Raw genomic sequence first — 20,584 nt, forward strand, 5'->3', positions numbered from 1 at the left:
GATGCCCTATTTCTCAGGAAAAATCAGCCAAATACCTCGGCAGACACCTCGACGGTAGGTTCATCATGTTAAACAAAAAGCAAATCAGATTCAAAATCGAGCTAATGTACTGGTTAGTCGGAAGATTCTCTCAATTTCACTTAAAACCAAAGAGATTGGCTTAGTTTTATTTTAGTTTGTGAAATACATACGATGTATTATGTTTGTGATGTGTGGATGTGATGTATTAATCTCGTTCTCGTCTTACTTGTTTATTGATGCAAGTACACCAGAACAATAGTAATAAATGAACATGTAAATTAAGATTATATTAAGAATATCTAATATAAGGTAAACTAAAAAGCACAAATATTGGCAATAAAATTATATTCATAAAAAATAAAGACATATATAAATAAAATCAGTAGATAATCACAAAATTGTATAAAATTGAATGGTACTATCTATTTTATTGTCTCTGGTGTGATTGCATGCAATTCATTCGAAGTCCTGATTAAATTTTCCATTTTTTTTGTATTTCGCAGTAGTTACTTGAGGTTGTTACAGTCTGGTATAACACTGTAGCGAATTGAGGCATGTCGAATTTTACATCGTGGAATAACGGTCTACAAAATACCCAGAAATATAATCCCAGATGTTGAACACGGGCGGGGTGCCAATTGGAACCCGACACCGAATAGCTGGCGGCAACCCCGAGACGTTTATCTGGGATATTATTGAAGGGTATTTCGGTCATTCAGTGCTCAACCCTCGTTCGGTTAAGACGTGCCACCATCGACTGCCCAAGCCTCGTCAACAGGTAACTCCGCTGCCATCCTTTTTATCTTTGTATTTTTCTCATTTTTTATATTGTCAATAAATAACGGTCACATCATGTAAACACCACTGTTTCATTTCGATTTACCTCCATTCACCGAGCCACATCATTTACCCTAAAGTGGTGACCCCGACGTGATCTTTCGGAAAATTGGGTTTGGACTCGTGAATGGAGGGTACGTGGAACATGGTTTTTGGTATGTATTTTACGTGGCCGTTATATTTTTTTTTGTTTCAAAATTTTAAATATTTTTAATTCGATTCCTTTTCAATTTTACCTTCTAGATTCATTTTCATTTTATTCCGATTAATTTCATTATTTCCAATTCATTTTTTTAAATTTTTTTTGTCAAAATTTTATTTCACAATCTTTTGGAATATTTTTACGTCACTGCTTAATCATCAGCGTCTCGGCTAAACATTTCTTTCGGCGCTATGTTTAAATCATAATGTCTTCCTTCGCTCGCCGTCTCCGTCATAATGGCAGATATTTTGATTTAAAAGGCTTTGGGCAGCTTCGGTCGGATACCGTCGTTATTTGTTTTTTATGAATTAACCTAACGTATGTGACTACGGATTAGTCACAGAGCAGCTCCAGAAGCTAGGTACCGATTGCAGTCACCGTAGACTCGTCATGTCTTCGCCGAAGTACCAGAATTGCTAACGTCTCGTCGTCGAAGAAAATAAGCTACCACGTCGTCGAACAGTCGATCCTCCCACAGCGTCGATTACGGGAGCCCTGTCTGAAGAATAGCTTGTTTTCAACGTCGTCGATGGACCACATTCAAGTGCCAAAGCGACGATGATGCAACGGTATCTGTAGGACCGGAAGATATCAACAGCCGTACCAGATCACAACCGTTTCGAACTATCATATTTTTTCAAAGCCCAGTTTACACAGCACATTTTGTTTGGTATATGTTTTTTTTTGTATTTGATATTTTTTTGCAAACATTTTTGTATTTTTGTTGAAGTAATTTTATGTAAAATTCTGGCAGGGGAGTATTGTAGCGAATTGAGGCATGTCGAATTTTACATCGTGGAATAACGGTCTACAAAATACCCAGAAATATAATCCCAGATGTTGAACACGGGCGGGGTGCCAATTGGAACCCGACACCGAATAGCTGGCGGCAACCCCGAGACGTTTATCTGGGATATTATTGAAGGGTATTTCGGTCATTCAGTGCTCAACCCTCGTTCGGTTAAGACGTGCCACCATCGACTGCCCAAGCCTCGTCAACAGGTAACTCCGCTGCCATCCTTTTTATCTTTGTATTTTTCTCATTTTTTATATTGTCAATAAATAACGGTCACATCATGTAAACACCACTGTTTCATTTCGATTTACCTCCATTCACCGAGCCACATCATTTACCCTAAAACACTAATGTTACTAAGAGTCTAATTTATATCCATGACTAAACATATTACATCAAAAATGATGTAAACTACTACTCAGTTGGTATTTTCCTTAAAATTTAAGTAATCTGGTCAGTGAATGTCAACAGCAAGAATATCAAATTCACCAAACACGAAATAGGTATTATTAACAATACCCTTTCTGAAAAAGGCGTTCACTTAGTTCCATACCCAACCAAAAAGGAAACGCCCAATATAAATGTCTGAAATATAACGCAAAGTTATTATTATATACCAACTTTGAGACCGTCTTAGTCCACTACCTAAGCGATTCGAACGGTCCGTGGTATGATAATGATTCCGGTACGACCAAAATTAGAATAATTGCTGCAGAGCAAGAACTGGGTCAGGATCTGTTGGCGGTACTGAATCGTTAAAAAGTAGATCGTTTTTTCCATCGGTTCGTGACGTTTTTTTTTCTTACGCTATGATCGTAATTTGCTTCGTAACAGAACTGGTAACAGACCAGGAAATGGTAACGAAGAATTTAGCAGATTAGAATAGAGAGGTGGGTTGTTTTTTGTTTGAAAATGTTGCTCGAGTAGATGAAAGAGTTGACAAAGATTGAATCATATTTTGATTTGCACTAAAAAACAACACAAAATACAATATTTTCTCAATAAATAATTTGTATCAGTACATCAGTCAGTCACATTATTTTTCTTTGTATTGAAATGTTTGTATTAAAACTAAGGGAAAGAAGTTATAACTCAAGTTTCTAGCTCATAGATGACATCAGTTATGACAGGCTTTATATCTGAATAGTATTCGTAATCTTCAAAGGATGTGTTGTCACAATTTCATGTTATTTCAACTATTAATTGCCGAATTATAGTTGTTTTAGTGGTATAACTTTTGTTATTTTCGATACAATTTGAAGAAGAACTTTGAAAATTGATTAAGCATTGTTTTTTGATGAAGAAAAGTACCGCTGTATCTGACAAGTGCTATGAAGACTCTGCACCAGTAAAATCAATGATTAATTATTAATATTCTGAATTTAAGTGTAGTGGTACCAACAGTGGTAATTATCCTGTATATATGTAAAATAGCTATTGTCAAAGATGTAGTAGAAAATTAGTGTTGTCGATTAACTAAACAAACTGGAGTCTTGAGTTTACAATTCCCCAAACCCATATAAAAGCTACAAAATAGCTAGTGTCAAAGATGTAGTAGAAAATTAGTGTTACTTAAATATCTTTCCAAAAAAAGCTCATTTTTTATTTTGTCGATTAAGTAAACAAACTGGAGCCTTGAGTTTACAATTCCCCAAATCCATATAAAAGCTATAAAATAGCTAGTGTCAAAGACAAACTGGACTCTTGAGTTTACAATTCCCCAAACCCATATAAAAGCTATAAAATAGCTATTATCAAAGATGTAGTAGAAAATTAGTGTTATCGATTAACTAAACAAACTGGAGCCTTGAGTTTACAATTCCCCAAACCCATATAAAAGCTATAAAATAGCTAGTGTCAAAGATGTAGTAGAAAATTAGTGTTATTAAATATCTTTCCAAAAAAAGCTCATTTTTCATTTTGTCGATTAAGTAAACAAACTGAAGTCTTGAGTTTACAATTCCCCAAACCCATATAAAAGCTATAAAATAGCTAGTGTCAAAGATATAGTAGAAAATTAGTGTTATTAAATATCTTTTCAAAAAAAAGCTCATTTTTCATTTTGTCGATTAAGTAAACAAACTGGAATCTTGAGTTTACAATTCCCCAAACCCATATTAAAAATTGATTTCAACATTTTTTCAATAAATACAATTTTGGATGATATATAACAGACCAGTGTTTTTCCAACAATCCATGAATAAATATAAATTCACTTTCAAAGTAAAGTCGATTGAACTTTTTTTGAAATGAGGCCCAAAATAATCCATAGTGTGCCATGTTTTCAAAAGAACTGCAATGTTTTTGTTATAAAAATATACTATTAAATTCAAATATCTTGAATGAATGTTTTTTGTTATTTCATCATATCCTTAATATCATATATAGCTATTCTATATCTTAATATACAAATTAATTTATTAGTATTGTTTTCTTGCATCAATACCCACATCAGTATGTATTTCCTAAATTTAAAGTAAATTTAATTACTTATTATAAAGTTTAATGTGGTTTGGTCTGACTTAGTAGCATTATTTCACATTTTAAATCGAAATCTCGGATTATTTCGTAGATCTATTTTATTTTAAAGTCATCGTGCACCAATAATGTTATATCGCTATAAACATTGATAATTAATCGAACTTTATTTTGACAGCGTTGTACCTAGTCAGTTTGATGTTACAGTAAAGCCCTACATGTCTTGGTATATATTATTGGTATTGGTCTTAGTATAAAAAGCCAATATCGTTGGTCTTAAAAGAAATTGGAAGTATCTTACGACTAACCATTACGGTTCTTTGATTTTTAGTTTGATCTAGTCTTATCTCTTGTCCAACGTGATATTTTGAAATAGACCATTAGCCTATTATATATCACACTGTATTTACTAAGTTACAGTAGGCATGAAAAGAGTAGGGAAAAATTCCCGCTACCCCTTTCGATTTAACCATTGTGTTGTGTAGACGTCCAAATTTTATTATGGATAAATATGCACCACAAAAACGAGCAGAAATAGTGAAGTTATTTATTGAAAATAATCGTTCCATTATTGCCACTCAGCGGAAATTGCTTCAAAAATATCTTAATCGTCCAGTGCCTCACAAAACCACAATTTATCGTTTACATGCAAATTTTTGACAGTACGGTACGGCAGTAGACAGGCCTCGTTCTGAAAGACAACGGACGTCTCGTAACGATGAAAATATGGCTCTGGTGCGCGATAGTGTTGCAAAGTCTCTAGAAACATCAATTCGGTTACGTGGTTCCCAGTTACACATTTCTGAACACAGTTTGAGGCGAATTTTGAACTGATTTTAACTGATTTGATAAAGTTCGCATACAAAATTCAACTAGTCCAAAAATTGCTACCGAGAGATCCTGATCAACAAGTTGAGTATACTAATGCAATCCTAAGGCTATCTGGTGAAGATTTTTCGTCTAAATTGATAATAAGCGATAAAGCCCATTTTCTTCTCAGTGGTAATTTCTATAAACAGAACAGTTCGTTTTGGGGAACACAGAAACCTCAATTAATTCATGATGGAAATACAGCATACACAGCTCGTTCAACAATTCAATTATTGAATAAAGTTTTTCCACGAAGATTAATTTCTCGCAGTGGCGAAGTTTATGTGAATAAGACCCAAACGATTCAACATCTTAAAGCCAATATTATTCACGAAATTCAAAAAATTCAGCCTCAAATGTTGCAGGATGTCATGAAAAATGCCTTAAAAAGAGTCATAAAAGTTGTATAGCGAATCGCAGTCATCATTTAGCCGATATAATTATTCAATCATAACGAAACAAAAAATATTCTTTTCATTCAGCAAAATTATAGGCAATCAAAATGGTAGCGGCATTTTTGCCGCACGTTGTATCTATGAAAGGACCAAAAAATCTATGTGTTATTCATACTTTGCTAAAAATAATTTCGATGCTTCGAAGAACATTGCCAATGGAGTAATTTAGGTATTATATTCGACAAAATCGATCTTTATCTGATAAATATATTAAGAAGAGTTTACAAGATTGAATATAAAATTAACAATCAACAGAACAGGAAAAGAACTTTAATACAGCTGATGATCTTGAAGATAAAGAGATCCTGTTTCTGGACTTATATATAGCTTACGACGATCGCCGGGTCATCGGCGATATATAAAACATGTAAGCGGAGTAGTACCTCTACGCGGTACTCTCGCCGGTATCTTCCGAACGCCACATCGCAAGGCAAAAGAAAGATTCCGACAGACCGAGAAATCGATGTAAAAAAAATAAGCGTATATTGTTCGAATACATTCGTATCCCCTTGCACAATATAAATTATAAAAAGAGGCGTTACCTACGAGCGTAAAACTTCTTTTCACGGCCGTGCGTGAGCTGGGGCCCGGGGCACTTCACGGCGACGGTATGCGCCTGATAAGACGGACTTCATGAACGTGCCTTCTCGTAGTTTCAAGAAAAATGACAGGCGAAACGTTCAAAAAGGTTCTAGTCAATAATAACATTGTAAAAAAGTAGTTCAACTCTCGTCAAAATAATTTTTATTCAACACAATAATAACTATAGGAAAGATTAATGTGATTTTTATATATTAACGATCGAACAGCCACTTGTAGGATATTTATTTACAATTTGAAACTAAAGTTAACACAAGTATACTTTATTAATCTCCTAGAACGTCAACAATCTGCCCGTGGGCAATAAATATTATTATATGATTTCAGTTATATAATATAACCATCCTGATATGTAGAACTTACTTACTGAAGTGATCTTCTGTACAAATTATAATCTAAATCTTATTCTAGATACTATTCTGACTTATTTTAAAGTCTATCCTAACTTATTCTAAAGACGATTCTAACTTATTCTAGAGATTACTAAATCTCATTCTATGTGTCTATTAATCAGTTCGTATGGTAGCTTACGTTTGAGCATACACACTTCACTGTCATCGCGCACATTTAACTGTTTGACGAGTGCATTGGGATACACTAATAGTATTTCAGAGTACTTCGCACTAACACTCCGAATTACACTCGTTATGGGTTCTATGGGGATATCGCGCTGAATCAGTTTGTTGGACACCTAATATGGGACATCGGCGATGACCTATACCTTCCTATATCTGGAGGTACCTAACCTATCTTAGATTTGCTAGTAGTACCCCACATTACAATATCATAGGTCCAAGAGGACCTATGTATTGACTTATACATCAAAACATTGTTATCTAATGATAATTTAGACTTACGCCCTATGATCCAGTACATTTGGTTTAGTTTAAGCCCAAGCTGTTTGCATTTTGTAACTATATGTTTTTTCCACGTCAAACGACGGTCGAAATGCATTCCCAGATATTTAACGTTGTAACGTGTGATTGCGGACGTTCATAATTATTCAATTTTACTGACGGACATGTTCTTCTACAAAGGGTGAATGTCACATGAGTAGATTTTGTCTCATTTGCTTTGATACGCCACGTTTTCGACCACAATTCGACTTTGTTAAGATGAAGTTTTCCATATGGAAGTTTCTTGTTGCTGATATTGGATTCTCGTGTGATACTAAAACCGCTTTATCGTCAGCGTATATTGCAACAGTAGTGTTTCTTGAGGTCGGTAGGTTAGCTGTATACAATAGATATAACAATAGGCCAAGAACACTGCCCTGCGGAACACCCGAATATATTGGATGTAGGTCAGTGTATTCGTCACCGTGTTTGACAATAAAATATCTGTCTGTGAGGTACGATTTCAGCAGTTGAATTGTGCGATCCCACTCAATTTGACAATCGCTCAAAAAAAGACTCGTGTCAATTGGTGCAAAGAAATGCTTAAAAAATCAATCGCGGTGTTTCGAAAGACGTTTATAAAATCGTGACAAATGACGAATCATTGATATATTCGTATGAGCCCGAAAGTAAGCAGCAGTATGGGTGTTCCAAGATGATCCAAATCCAACAAAAGTGGTTCGCGCACGAAGCACTTCAAAGAAAATGGTGGCCTGTTTCTTTGGGAAAACTGGTCATATTGCAACAGTATCTCTAGAGGATCGTAGAAGAGTAAATTCTGATTGGTACACGACCATTTGTTTGCCAGAAGTCTTCGGTGAAATAAGTAAACAAATAAGAGACGCCGGATTGTTCTTCCTCATGACAATTCGAGCTCCCACACATCGGCTCAAACAAGAGACTATTTGACCACTCAAAATATCGAGTTGACGGGTCATCCGCCCTACAGCCCTGATTTGGCTCCCAATGACTTCTTTTTGTTCCTATCCGTGAAGAATAAACTGCGTGGTCAACGATTTTCATCGCCGAAGAAGCTATTGAAGATACCTAATTAGAAATGGAATAAATGCTTAGAAAATTGGTTTAAACGTATGCAATAGTTTATCGATCATCGTGGCGAGTACTTTGAAAATACTATACTTTGACTTTGAATAAATACAGAAGGTAAAATCAAGGAAAAATTTCTGAAACTGTGACAGTTTTTGTTTGAATCAGACGGAGTATGTTAGAAGGAGCATTTCTCCTCTATTTCCCAAAAAAAAAAGGATATACAATACATGACTATAGGAAGAGTAGGTCTAATCGTGACCTGATTCAAAATTAAGATTCTGTTGAAAAACGATCAACGATATAAAAAAACTATTTGTTAAATAATTAATATATATGTTTTAAGGTTATTTCGTTTTATTTTTGGATGATTTTATAAAGAATGATAACAAGTTTATAATCTATATTGAACATAGGGTTGGCTAGTTGTTATTTAACGGACATAAAAGCTATGCCCTTTTAAAATTTCTGAGGGTTTGTCTGCCTAATATCTAAAACCTAAGAAATGTGGACATTCTTGTCAATATCAGACTCATTCCTCTCTAAAATCACATTAAACTGTTTTTAGTGCCCTCGTTCGGAATGTTTGATATCGAGCGATAGGACATCTATTGTCATTTCTTCGTGGTAAGCGAGCTGCCCGTTTTCATTTCGGTCCCTTCCAATCAGCCTTGATTAGGTCCTATGTTTTTGTTTCTGCTTTTTGTTCGCTAGCAACGCAATTTGCTTAAAAGTAATCATATCAGCTAAACCATTCTTCAGATTCCGTACAAAACTAATGGATGGATAATAGACCAAAGTGTCTTGGAAAGAAAGAAACTGAAATATAATTAAAAAATTAATATTTAGAATGGAACAGATATTTGAGGATTATATTATTATATTATATTAGTAAGTTTCCGATGTAGGAATTATATTATTTAAATAAATTAGACTATATACTGCTTTTGCTGCTGTCTATTTAGTTTGCGATGTTGCTTTATCCAAGTTTTTCAAAACAATTTTGTATGTTTTCATACCAATCAATAATAGTTAATTTTGCTGGTGAAGAGTCCATCACTATTTGGCTTCGACATATTTTTTCCTTGCGAAAAATCGATTAATCGTCACACGGAGTCATTTGTAGTCATTTGTATCCATATCATAACTGTAATGACATGAGGTGATATTTTAACACGCGTCATTAAGTACAAAGAATAGTACTATCCTCAAATCATATTATCCTGTCAGCAGTGGTACCGTCTATGTGTCGCACTGAAAAATTATTAACTTGTTTTTTACGAAAATATAATTACTCACTCAATTTGGACCCATATGTTTAGTTTTATATTATATGTTATCTATATGGCAGCCGAACCCTAACTAATGATATGGGATATAATATTGGATCATCAGCCTGTGTATATAACATTTGTATTTTAGGAAAATCCACAGGATATGATTTTATTATAGTTTAGCCTTCCTTGTACCAACCTTGGTATATCTGAAGCTTTCTTTTTGCATTAAGACAAATTTATTTTAATACTCAACTGCTGTATTCAAAAGGTTTTATTATAAAATAGAACATTATCATTAACAACATGGTGTTATATAACACGTCAGTTATTGTATATTGAAAATTATGATCGACTAGCTAGTACAGGAAATAATATTTTAAGGTGTCTATGGCCATTCATTCAAAATAATTCAGCAAAGATTATATCCAGTTAATGAAAATAATGACAATTAAGTTTTTCTAAAATTTACAGTTTTGTTTAAATTACAAATAGTATTTCTCAATAAAAACTTATGATTCGTATTAAATAAATACATTACGTTAATAAAATGTTTAACAGAACAGACGCCAAATCAAAAAACTTTAATGGTTAGTCCAAAGACACTCTCAGATTAGCCTAAAATCAAAGAGATTAGTTTATCAAATAATTATGATTTAAGATTTATCGCTACGTAACCAACAAAGAACTGTACGATGACCTCGAAATCAAATAGTTCTACGAAGCTATCCAAAAATTCACATTAAAACATAAAAAAAGGTTATTAAATCGCAGCAATGTACAAGCAATAGTGGACAACACCCAGGAAATTATAGTTACTTTAGAAACTTTAGTTTGCTTTCAACCTGACAAGATTGAAAGACTTGTATATAACAGGTCAGTTGAAACGTCCCCGGCGTACCATAGTAAAACACATTATACATTAGGCAAAATTAGTTTTTTTTATTCAAGATAATTCCTTTCAAGGGTGATACACTTTTCAATAACTTTTCGATACCATTTTTGTAGTACGATTTGTCCTTTGCTTCAAAATAGGCCTCAGTTTCGGCGATCACCTCTTCATTAGATGAATATATCTTCCAATCGAGAATTCTTTTGGGATCTAAGAACAGGAAATAGTCGCTGGGGGCCAGACCTGGAGAATACGGTGGATGAGGAAGCAATTCGAAGCCCAATTCATGAATTTTTGCCATTGTTTTCTTCTTTTTCTTCAAATTCGGCAGTTTTTCAGCGGTTTCGTCATTCATCCAATAATGCTATGTAATAGTCGCTGTTGATGTTCCTTCCTTTTTCAAGGTAGTCAATGAAAATTATTCCATGCGCATCCCAAAATACAGACGTCATAACCTTGCCAGCCGACTTTTGCGTTTTCCCACGCTTTGGAGCGGGTTCATCGTGTGGAGTCCATTCGGGTGACTGTCAATTGGACTTCGGAGTGAAATGATGGAGCCATGTTTCATCCATTGTCACATATCGACGCAAAAACTCGAGTTTATTACGCTTGATCATCTTCAAACACTGCTCCGAATCATCAACTCGTCGTTGTTTTTGGTCAAAAGTGAACTCGCGCGGCACACACTTTGCACAGAACTTCCTCATACCCAAATATTCGTGAATGATATGATGTATACGTTCAGTTGATATCTTTAGAGTGTCTGCTATTTCATTCAATTTCAATTTACGGTCATTCAAAACCATTTTGTGGATTTATTTAATGTTTTCGTCGGTAACAACCTCTTTTAACAATTATATTATCGAAAAATTAAAAATTGGGCGCACAAGTGTGATAAATTTTTAGTTAAACTCGTAATTGAGAAAATACTGCCAAAGGTGCTCATCATTTGCTTGTTGAAGCTTCTAGTAAATATTCTCTATTGCTTTTCAGTTTGATTTTCACTTAAATATAGTTTAATTTGTCTTGTTTATTAAAGAATGTGCAATTTGTCAGATATATATCCAACTCAATACAAGAAAAATAACACAAACAATAGAACCAAATGTCAGACTTTGGGCTCAGTTGACCACATCAGTTGAAGACAAATAGGAATAATACCTCTAAGACATTTTTTTTAAATATGAAAATAGAAAATAATGAATATATACAAATTTGCTTATTTTTTATAATAATTTTTTTGTATAGTATGCACTATGCCTAACTGATTCCAGTCATAATCTAAAGACTCTTCAGCACTTTCCTAGTATAAATAAACTCATTTTTAACAAAAAATCCTTTAATACTAAATACCATACCTAATATATGCGGTCATAAAAGGAAATACACAATATTTTCATATCACTAGAATGAGATATAAAGGAGATGTGTTCCTTTGGGCTCATATCTCGGTTTCGACGCCCACACTGACCAACTACCATCCGTAGAAGGTCGTTATGGGCCATAAAATCGGGCGATGTCGGGCAAGATAGCCATCGTAATGGAAAATGGTGGGCATAGTCTACGTTTAAAGCCTAATTTCATCGGTAATTGAACGAAAATTAGAATATGAACTCGTCTAGAAGAATATCACAATTTGCATTTGAATTACGTGCACCAAAAACAACTGTTGCGCATCCATATGGTGTGTTCTGTGGTCGGGCCCCGTGTTCACGGTCTCCCCAAGAATCTTAACTGCACCTATAAAAAAGACATTTGGTTTGAATATTTCGATATAAATATCCTTTACGTTATGTAACATTTAATGGTAAGAATCGTAGGACAATTAGTGCCAACGTTTTTGCATCATATGTCCAAATAAGTTTGTTCTTATTATAGCATAATAGTTTTTCCTCCATCAATCTATGTATTTCTGGATTCAAGGTTTCAGTTCAATTTTACTTATTTTTTATCACTTTTATATGAGATGACTAACACTAATATTATCTCAGGTTTATAGTCTAATGCTTTTTTTACATCTTTTATTTAATATATTTTTACTAAAACATTTTCTTAACGGTAGTTTTCTTTAAATGGTAAAAGTCATGTTATTTTGGTACCTTTTCTCATTTAATATTGAGGCATTATTGTGGAATGTTGTTGCTGAATTGATGTAACGAAAAATTGGAAGTAGTTCAGTGTAAAAGCCATTCAGTTTGCTTTCTAAGCACTAACCATATCATAAGACGTTATAGAAACGTTATAGGCAACTTTTTCTATGGTGTAATGTTTAGAACGTTCAGCTAACATTCGGTTCCCAATAGGGCAGCAATTTTTTTTGTTCTAGTTTGATTGGAATATTTGTCTTCATTGTGTTTCTTCACACGGGCTCTACCTTAATTTGGGCTATCCATTGTAGTACTTAAAAAAATAAATGCGCAATTTATTGAGTAAATATATAACACTAAAAAGAAAAAAAGAAAATATAAAAAAAAATTGAGCCGATTTCAAAAGATAAATAAGGAACTCACTGAAAAGTAAGAAATAATCAAATTTACTTTTTTAACACATAAAAAACATTTTAAAATAAAATATGTACATAATAATAGTTGTAATAACTAAATAAACATAAACAAAAATTTTATTTAACTTGTCAACTAGACATATTTTTTATTCTATTATACACACTGTTTAGCTTAATACCTACCTAAATCCATGTATTTATTTATAATATTATTTTTACTAGTACCAACCGATCATTTTGAAGTCGGTGCCGGGCCTAAACAATACAAAAATAATGATATAATTTTGTCACTGATACACAAAATTAATTTACAAGAAAAAATCTAATTTGTTAGTAATTTGTAGGTATTAAGCTAAGTTGTGTGTATATAGTAGAATATAAAATACGTATAGTAGATAGCTTAAATAAGTTTTTTGTTTATTTTTATTTAGTTCCTACAACTATTATTATGTACATATTTTATATTCAAATGTTTTTTTTTGTGTTAAAAATCTAAGCATTAGTATTTATTTCTTGTTAGTGAGTTCCTTAATTATTTTTTGAAGTCGGTTCAATTTTTTTGTTAAAAATATCATATATTTTTTAAATTATTGCTCATATAATGAGATTTACTCTCAAATCGTTGAGCAAATTATTGCCTAGATTAACATATTCATTCCTCAGATGAAATGTTACATCGAAAACACGACATTCCTATTGAAACCTGGCGCTTATGCTCATTAAGTTGAATATAAAAGATTAATGTTTTCATAGTAACTGCTTTAAATTCATTAAAAATCGATCTTGGTAGACATAGGAAGTACTAATCCTGCATAAGACGTGCTAGTTTTTGCTGAATAACTAATTAACAGTATACTTAACAAAAAATATTCGTGATTTTGTACTGTAAAATAACTATAATTATTAATTAAATAGATAGTAATGCTTATTATTATTATTTGTGACGAAACCCTTTTTATTTTAAGAAATAGTGTAAGTTATTTTTATTTAATTTATTGATCCGTTTGTAATTTTTGGTTTTTAGTATTCCTAATTATTTCGTATTTATTTTTTAAAAATATATATGTAGTCACGAGTAGTACGCTGAGTTAGCTAAAACAGATTAAGTTCCTTCACTTATTATTAATGTTAAAAGAGAATTAAGAAGAATTTATCAAAAAATAGAAAGCTTTCCTTGCAATACATGATTTTATACGACGGCACGACTGTTAATGTTGATAATCACGATGGTTTGAAACGTTATTTAAAATTAATGACTCGTAAAGTCCACCGAGATGGATCAGTCATGCTTTATGACAACCTAAGACAGAACTGGTATCTCATAGTGGTCGAATAATTACTGAATTATCAAGAGCTATTACACTGTTATCTTTTACCTTTAATTGCTTCGATATACCAACATCGCAGTAATTGCGGATTTTCTAAAAAATCAACTAAAAATCGCAATAGTTAATTTTAGTTCCAACCGAATTCCTTTTGGAAAGCAGATGAAACGAACCTGGCTCTGCTGGAGTTAAGTGGCGGAAAAATGGCGTACGATAGCTTTTTGAAGTAAATTTTGTAGTGAATTTAAATCGAGAAAAGCTATTAATTATAAAATATTATAGTTTTCTCGATTCTAATTTGTATCCACAGTTGCATATATAATAATTTATAATATGTCATATAGATTAAAGTTACTAAAACTAATGATAAATCGACAAAAGTTGTTTAGAAACGTTAACTTAACTGCCAACTTCGGCATTGAGCTTGTGTAATAATTGTCTTATAAGGACAAAGGAAGATATTTAGGAAATATTCAGAAATGCGAAAAATTCAGAAAAATATATATAATTTCAATCTGATTATAATCAACTAACTATAGTCCATCCAAAAAAGTTTTGTACATATTTCATCTAAAGTTGTGACGTCAAAAGGTCGCAATGTTGCCATATCAACTTTGAGTTTTATTTCAGTTTGGTTTTAACATTATTTTACATTATTAACATTAATTTATCAAATATTTTTTTAACATTATAGTAAATCTAATGCATATATTATCGAAGGACTTAAATGTACAATTAAGTACACAGTTATAATAGTTTGTTGGTTAGGGTTGTGCTTCATTATATTTACATTAAACTCTTTTCCATACTACCAATGAGTTAGAGTTCTGGGAGTGTTTTTTACGTAATATATTTTACTTTCATTAGAGAGCATATTTACCTTTTACGGTGCAGTGTTTCCTTGTAAAGACATTTTGATATCATTGTATTTCTCCTTAGTTTGTTCTGTTAATATCTGTATAGGTCTTTCTTGATAAAACTAGATTTATTCACTGCATTCTTATTAATCCATTTGTTATATATGTAAAACAGTTATCATTCTTTCTCTCCTGACATATTCTAACCAAATCCTCATGTATATTCTGAACAATTACACACATATCTGTGTACATAAATATTTTACTATTATAGTTATTTAGTTATCATATATTAACTATATAGTTACCTTTACTTGTTTCCACTCTCATCATCCTGTGTTAGAACTTGGCACCATTGAATCATATCATATTCAGAAATTGTTATTCAAGTGAATAACTAAGAATAATCTGCAATGAATTATTAATAAATGTTATAAGTAATAAAACATACTCAATTGTTATTCCAACGTTTACTTTTTTTCATCAATTTTTGCTGCCCAAACCCTATTTTTATTATCATCTTGCCATGAGATGATCATTATTGATATTGGTCCCATTCTGAAATATCCATGTCACATCTAAATACATAAATTGAAATAATAAGTCTTCCTTCATTTTATTGTATGCTTTTAAAAATTGTATTCTTTTAAAAGCAACATCCGGAAATTCCTTTAAACCACTTGCTGTTTTTATACATTTCATATATTCAATCTCTGATAGAGCTGATCTTGATTCCGTCACCTGCTTAGCGGAGGCTCCTGAGGATGCTAAATCAGTAGAGAAAGGGAGGATAGCTGGGCAAATCGTATCATCAATCCCTCATTTTTTCACCCTTAATTTACCCTACGTGTTATAATCTTGTTCTCTTGGTGAAAAATTATTTTTTTCTTCTTTAAGTCTAGCCTCTTCCCGCGAATTTTGACATTCAGATTGAGTAATATTCGTTTGTAATTGTTCTCCTTTTTTTTCCTTAAATTAATAGGTTTCAATGACTTAAAGCAGTACAGCTCACATAAACTTTTGTCAATTTCACATGGATTTCTTTAGGAGTTAAATTATGGTATTCAATGTATTTTAAACGAAAAAAAAATCGCAACATTCCTTGATTTTGGAAGAAAGGTTTCATACCCTTGATTGTTTTAGGTGTAAAATTTGATGAAGTGCCAATCTGAAGAAGTAAGCTCGTATTTTGTTTAAAATATGATATGATAGATTCGGAAAAATAAAATTGTTACTTGAAGAAAATTTCATTTCAAGCATACGAAAATACAAAACATCTGCATTTGCTCTTCGCAATAATTTCTAAGATCCTTCAACAACATTAAGATTTTCTCGATAACGTAAGTCCCGAGATAAATTTATAATTTTCCATTTTATTCCTTACATCCTTATTATAATCGTCCGAACGATAACGTTCAAATAAGGAGCAAGAAAAATATCCCGGCCAAAAGAAAGAACAGGAAAGATGCGGAGCGCTGCACAGCTCAAATTTTCAATTATTTTTTTATTGGACTTTTAAAATTGCCGGTTATAAAACGAGACTCGCTTGTGGTCCTTTCTAAAATTAAACTATCGTAATATATGATCTGTTAATTTGTAAATAGCGGGATTTCAAAGGCCATTCGGATTGTTTTATGGCCGTTTCAACCTCTCGGTCTTTCACACAGATATTTTAGAACTGCTATAAAGAAGCTTAATAACAAAATTACATTATATATATATATATATATATATATATATATATATATATATATATATATATATATATATATATATATATATATATATATATATATATATATATATATATATCAATATAGGGTGAATAAAATATTTGTACATCTAGGAATTTTTTTAGATAAAACAAGACAATTTTTTTAGACAATTCTTTGGATAAAAAGTACATCAAATAAACCAAAGAGATTCATCATCGATATATGACAACATAAACATTGGTATTTGTACAAAAAATTGTAGTAAAAAAATATTTCTTTTAATAATTAACGCTCTAAACTTGTCTGTCATGTCTACAATGGTCTATTACTAAAAATTAGTTGCAGCAGGTGTAAATTTCCTTCTGAAGAGCGTAAAGATGCTTAATAACAAAATTATATTATATATATACTAGCGACCCGCCCCGGCTTCGCACGGGTGCAATGCTGATACTAAATTAAATACACTACAGAAAAAATATGAACGTTGTATATAAAAACATAGCGGCCCGCTCCGATTTTGCACGGGCATAAAATATATATGCCTATGTCACTCAATGAAAACATGATTAAAATCGATCCAGTATTTTTGGTTCATTCATTACTGCCCTTGGCCTGCACGCATTAAATTTGGAGTAAAACAATTCCTCTTCCCCTATACTTACTATGAAGATTTCCTGCTATCTTTGGAATATCTAAATTCACACAATTTTTATTACATTACACATTTTTAAACGCAAATTTTAAATTTGTAATATCTCCGAAAATATTTGTTTAATTTACATGCTGTAAGGAACCATATTGATCTATATTAATTGCACATTGTATTTAAGGTACTTAATTCGGTAAGGATTAATGCCGTATTGCTTAAAATAGCTTCGTAAGTAAGCCATTTTCTCACGTAAAAAGTAAACAATAAAAATGGTTAATGTGGGTTATCCCTAAAAGATAAACATATACCATCGCGGACTTTTTTGTAGACCTTTTTATGGTGTACAATACTGTAGTACATTAATTTGATCTAACTCGTAGGGTTAGGCAGCGTTTTTGCTAATTGCTAAATAAGCCAAAAAAAATAGGTTAATTTACGACATCACGTTAGAAACCTCTAAAATTAGCAATGTTGCCTTAGTATATTATGTATTATACATATAAACCTTCCTCTTGAATCACTCTATCTATTGAAAAAAAACCGCATCAAAATCCGTTGCGTAGTTTTAAAGATTTAAGCGCATATAGGGATATAGGGACAGAAAAGGCGACTTTGTTTTATACTATGTAGTGATATATATATATATATATATATATATATATATATATATATATATATATATATATATATATATATATATATTCCTATACTTACTGTACTATACTTTGAGCAATTTCCTTAAATATCTTGATATCGCCACCATAGTTTATTCTCTTGTGTCATATTCATCTAACTTATAACTTCAAAATTATTACTTTCATGAATGTTCTGGGCCTGACGCAGATATGGTGTTGGTATAATTTTAGTTTCTATATACCAGGTGTACCGAAAATTCGGTATCGGTATTTCTAATATTTATTTTTCCGAATTCTATTCTATCAGATACTCTAACCGTAAAAATATGTGAAGGGTTGTTAAGCGGTGACTTTTGATGTGCGAAACGAATGTTATGGTAGAAAGAAAAATTTGAAGATGCGAAACTGCTAGAGTTATTGAATGAAGACCCAAGCCAAACACAAAAACAATTGGCAAAACTGTTAAATGTGACTCAAGAAATTATTAGCGGTTAAGGAATGGTTGGAAGCACTGGATGGGCATATTATCGCACTCGCCTTACTCTTCGTACCTCCAACTATCAACTTTTCGCTTAAATGCCACACGCTATTGCAGAGGGCATATTATCGCACTCGCCTTACTCTTCGTACCTCCAACTATCAACTTTTCGCTTAAATGCGATACACTATTGCAGAGCAGCACTTCGCCAATTTCGAAGAAGTTAGAAAAGGGCTCTATTAAAACACTTTTTTAATGAAAAAAATGGACAAGATATATAGAATGAAATGGCCAATACTAAAAAAGCGGTAATGATTTTCTGGTACACCTGGTACATTTCAAACTCTAATTTATATTTCCAATACGTCAACAACAGATTCTTAAATATTCATGATATTATTTTCCAGGCCAAATAAAACAATCAATATAGGGTGAATAACATATTTGTACATATAGGAATTTTTTTAGATTGTAACAACAATTCTTTGGATAAAAAGTACATCAAATAAACCAAAGAGATTCATCATCGATATATGACAACATAAACATTGGTATTTGTAGAAAAAATTGTAGTAAAAAAATATTTCTTTTAATAATTAACGCTCTAAACTTGTCTGTCATGTCTACAATGGTCTATTACTAAAAATTAGTTGCAGCAGGTGTAAATTTCCTTCTGAAGAGCGCAAGAAGACTTATTAATGATGTGCATTTGAATTTGTCCTGTAAATTAATATAACATTTATAAATTGGTGCGACACATGATCTACACTATTTTCAGTGGGTAATTATTTACATTATTTCGCAATCAGCAGTTTTTTATACCCGCCAAATCTTTTTCATTTTACAAGTTCCTAGAACGAAACAAAATTAGAGAAAGAAAAATTAAAAATATGTTAGAGCAATTTTTATTAAATAATCATTGTCTTTTAAAGCTTTCTAACTACCCACAATTTGCAACTAATTATACTGAGTATGTATTGACCGTAATGATGATGACTCCATTGATGTTTTAGTTCAGTCACAACAAGAATTGCGAATTACTTGGCCTAATTAAAACAGAAGCAAAGTAAAGAAAACTTTGATGAAGCTCAATCATTCGATACAAATAAAATAGTTCATTTTAATTGGAATTAAATTGTGTGCTCAAAATCATATAATAGGATTCAGCTTTGATGAGGCCAACTAACGAAATAATCATTTTTAACATAAAGCTTTCTAACTACCCAAAGATTGTAAGTGATTGTACTGAGGGACATTGTCAGTATGTCTCAATAAGTCAGTAATGACCCCCATGGATGCTTTAGTTCAAAGTCACAACAAGAATTGCGAATTATTTAACCTAGCTACACCAGAAGCTCGATCATTTCATAAAAAATGATGAGGCAAATAGAGTTAATTTTGTTAATTTTTATAGTTAACTAACGACCCGCCCCGGCTTCGCACGGGTGCAATGCTGATACTAAATTAAATACACTACAGAAAAAATATGAACGTTGTATATAAAAACATAGCGGCCCGCTCCGACTTTGCACGGGCATAAAATATATATGCCTATGTCACTCAATGAAAACATGATTAAAATCGATCCAGTATTTTTGGTTCATTCATTACTGCCCTTGGCCTGCACGCATTAAATTTGGAGTAAAACAATTCCTCTTCCCCTATACTTACTATGAAGATTTCCTGCTATCTTTGGAATATCTAAATTCATACAATTTTTATTACATTACACATTTTTAAACGCAAATTTTAAATTTGTAATATCTCCGAAAATATTTGTTTAATTTACATGCTGTAAGGAACCATATTGATCTATATTAATTGCACACTGTATTTAAGGTACTTAATTCGATAAGGATTAATGCCGTATTGCTTAAAATAGCTTCGTAAATAAGCCATTTTCTCACGTAAAAAGTAAACAATAAAAATGCTTAATGTGGGTTATCCCTAAAAGATAAACATATACCATCGCGGACTTTTTTGTAGACCTTTTTATGGTGTACAATACTGTAGTACATTAATTTGATATAACTCGTAGGGTTAGGCAGCGTTTT

The 20,584-nt window shown here is 32.1% G+C and overlaps 1 protein-coding gene and 1 long non-coding RNA gene across 5 annotated transcripts in view; one reads left to right on the plus strand and one right to left on the minus strand.

Moving 5' to 3' along the window:
- The window catches only part of LOC143196236 (ephrin-A4), an 808,497-nt gene that overhangs the window by 717,770 nt on the left and 70,143 nt on the right, over positions 1-20,584 (plus strand). The gene's annotated exons all lie outside the window — the stretch shown is intronic.
- On the minus strand, positions 11,704-15,288 carry LOC143196380 (uncharacterized). The gene is made up of 2 exons (XR_013005735.1): positions 15,077-15,288; positions 11,704-12,108 (listed from the first exon to the last, which is right to left on the minus strand). It is a non-coding gene; the product is annotated as an uncharacterized LOC143196380 (long non-coding RNA).

Source organism: Rhynchophorus ferrugineus, unplaced genomic scaffold (genome assembly GCF_030347505.1).
Source record: "Rhynchophorus ferrugineus isolate W39M unplaced genomic scaffold, kcgeb_rfMv2 rfM4, whole genome shotgun sequence".
NCBI lineage: Eukaryota > Metazoa > Arthropoda > Insecta > Coleoptera > Curculionidae > Rhynchophorus > Rhynchophorus ferrugineus.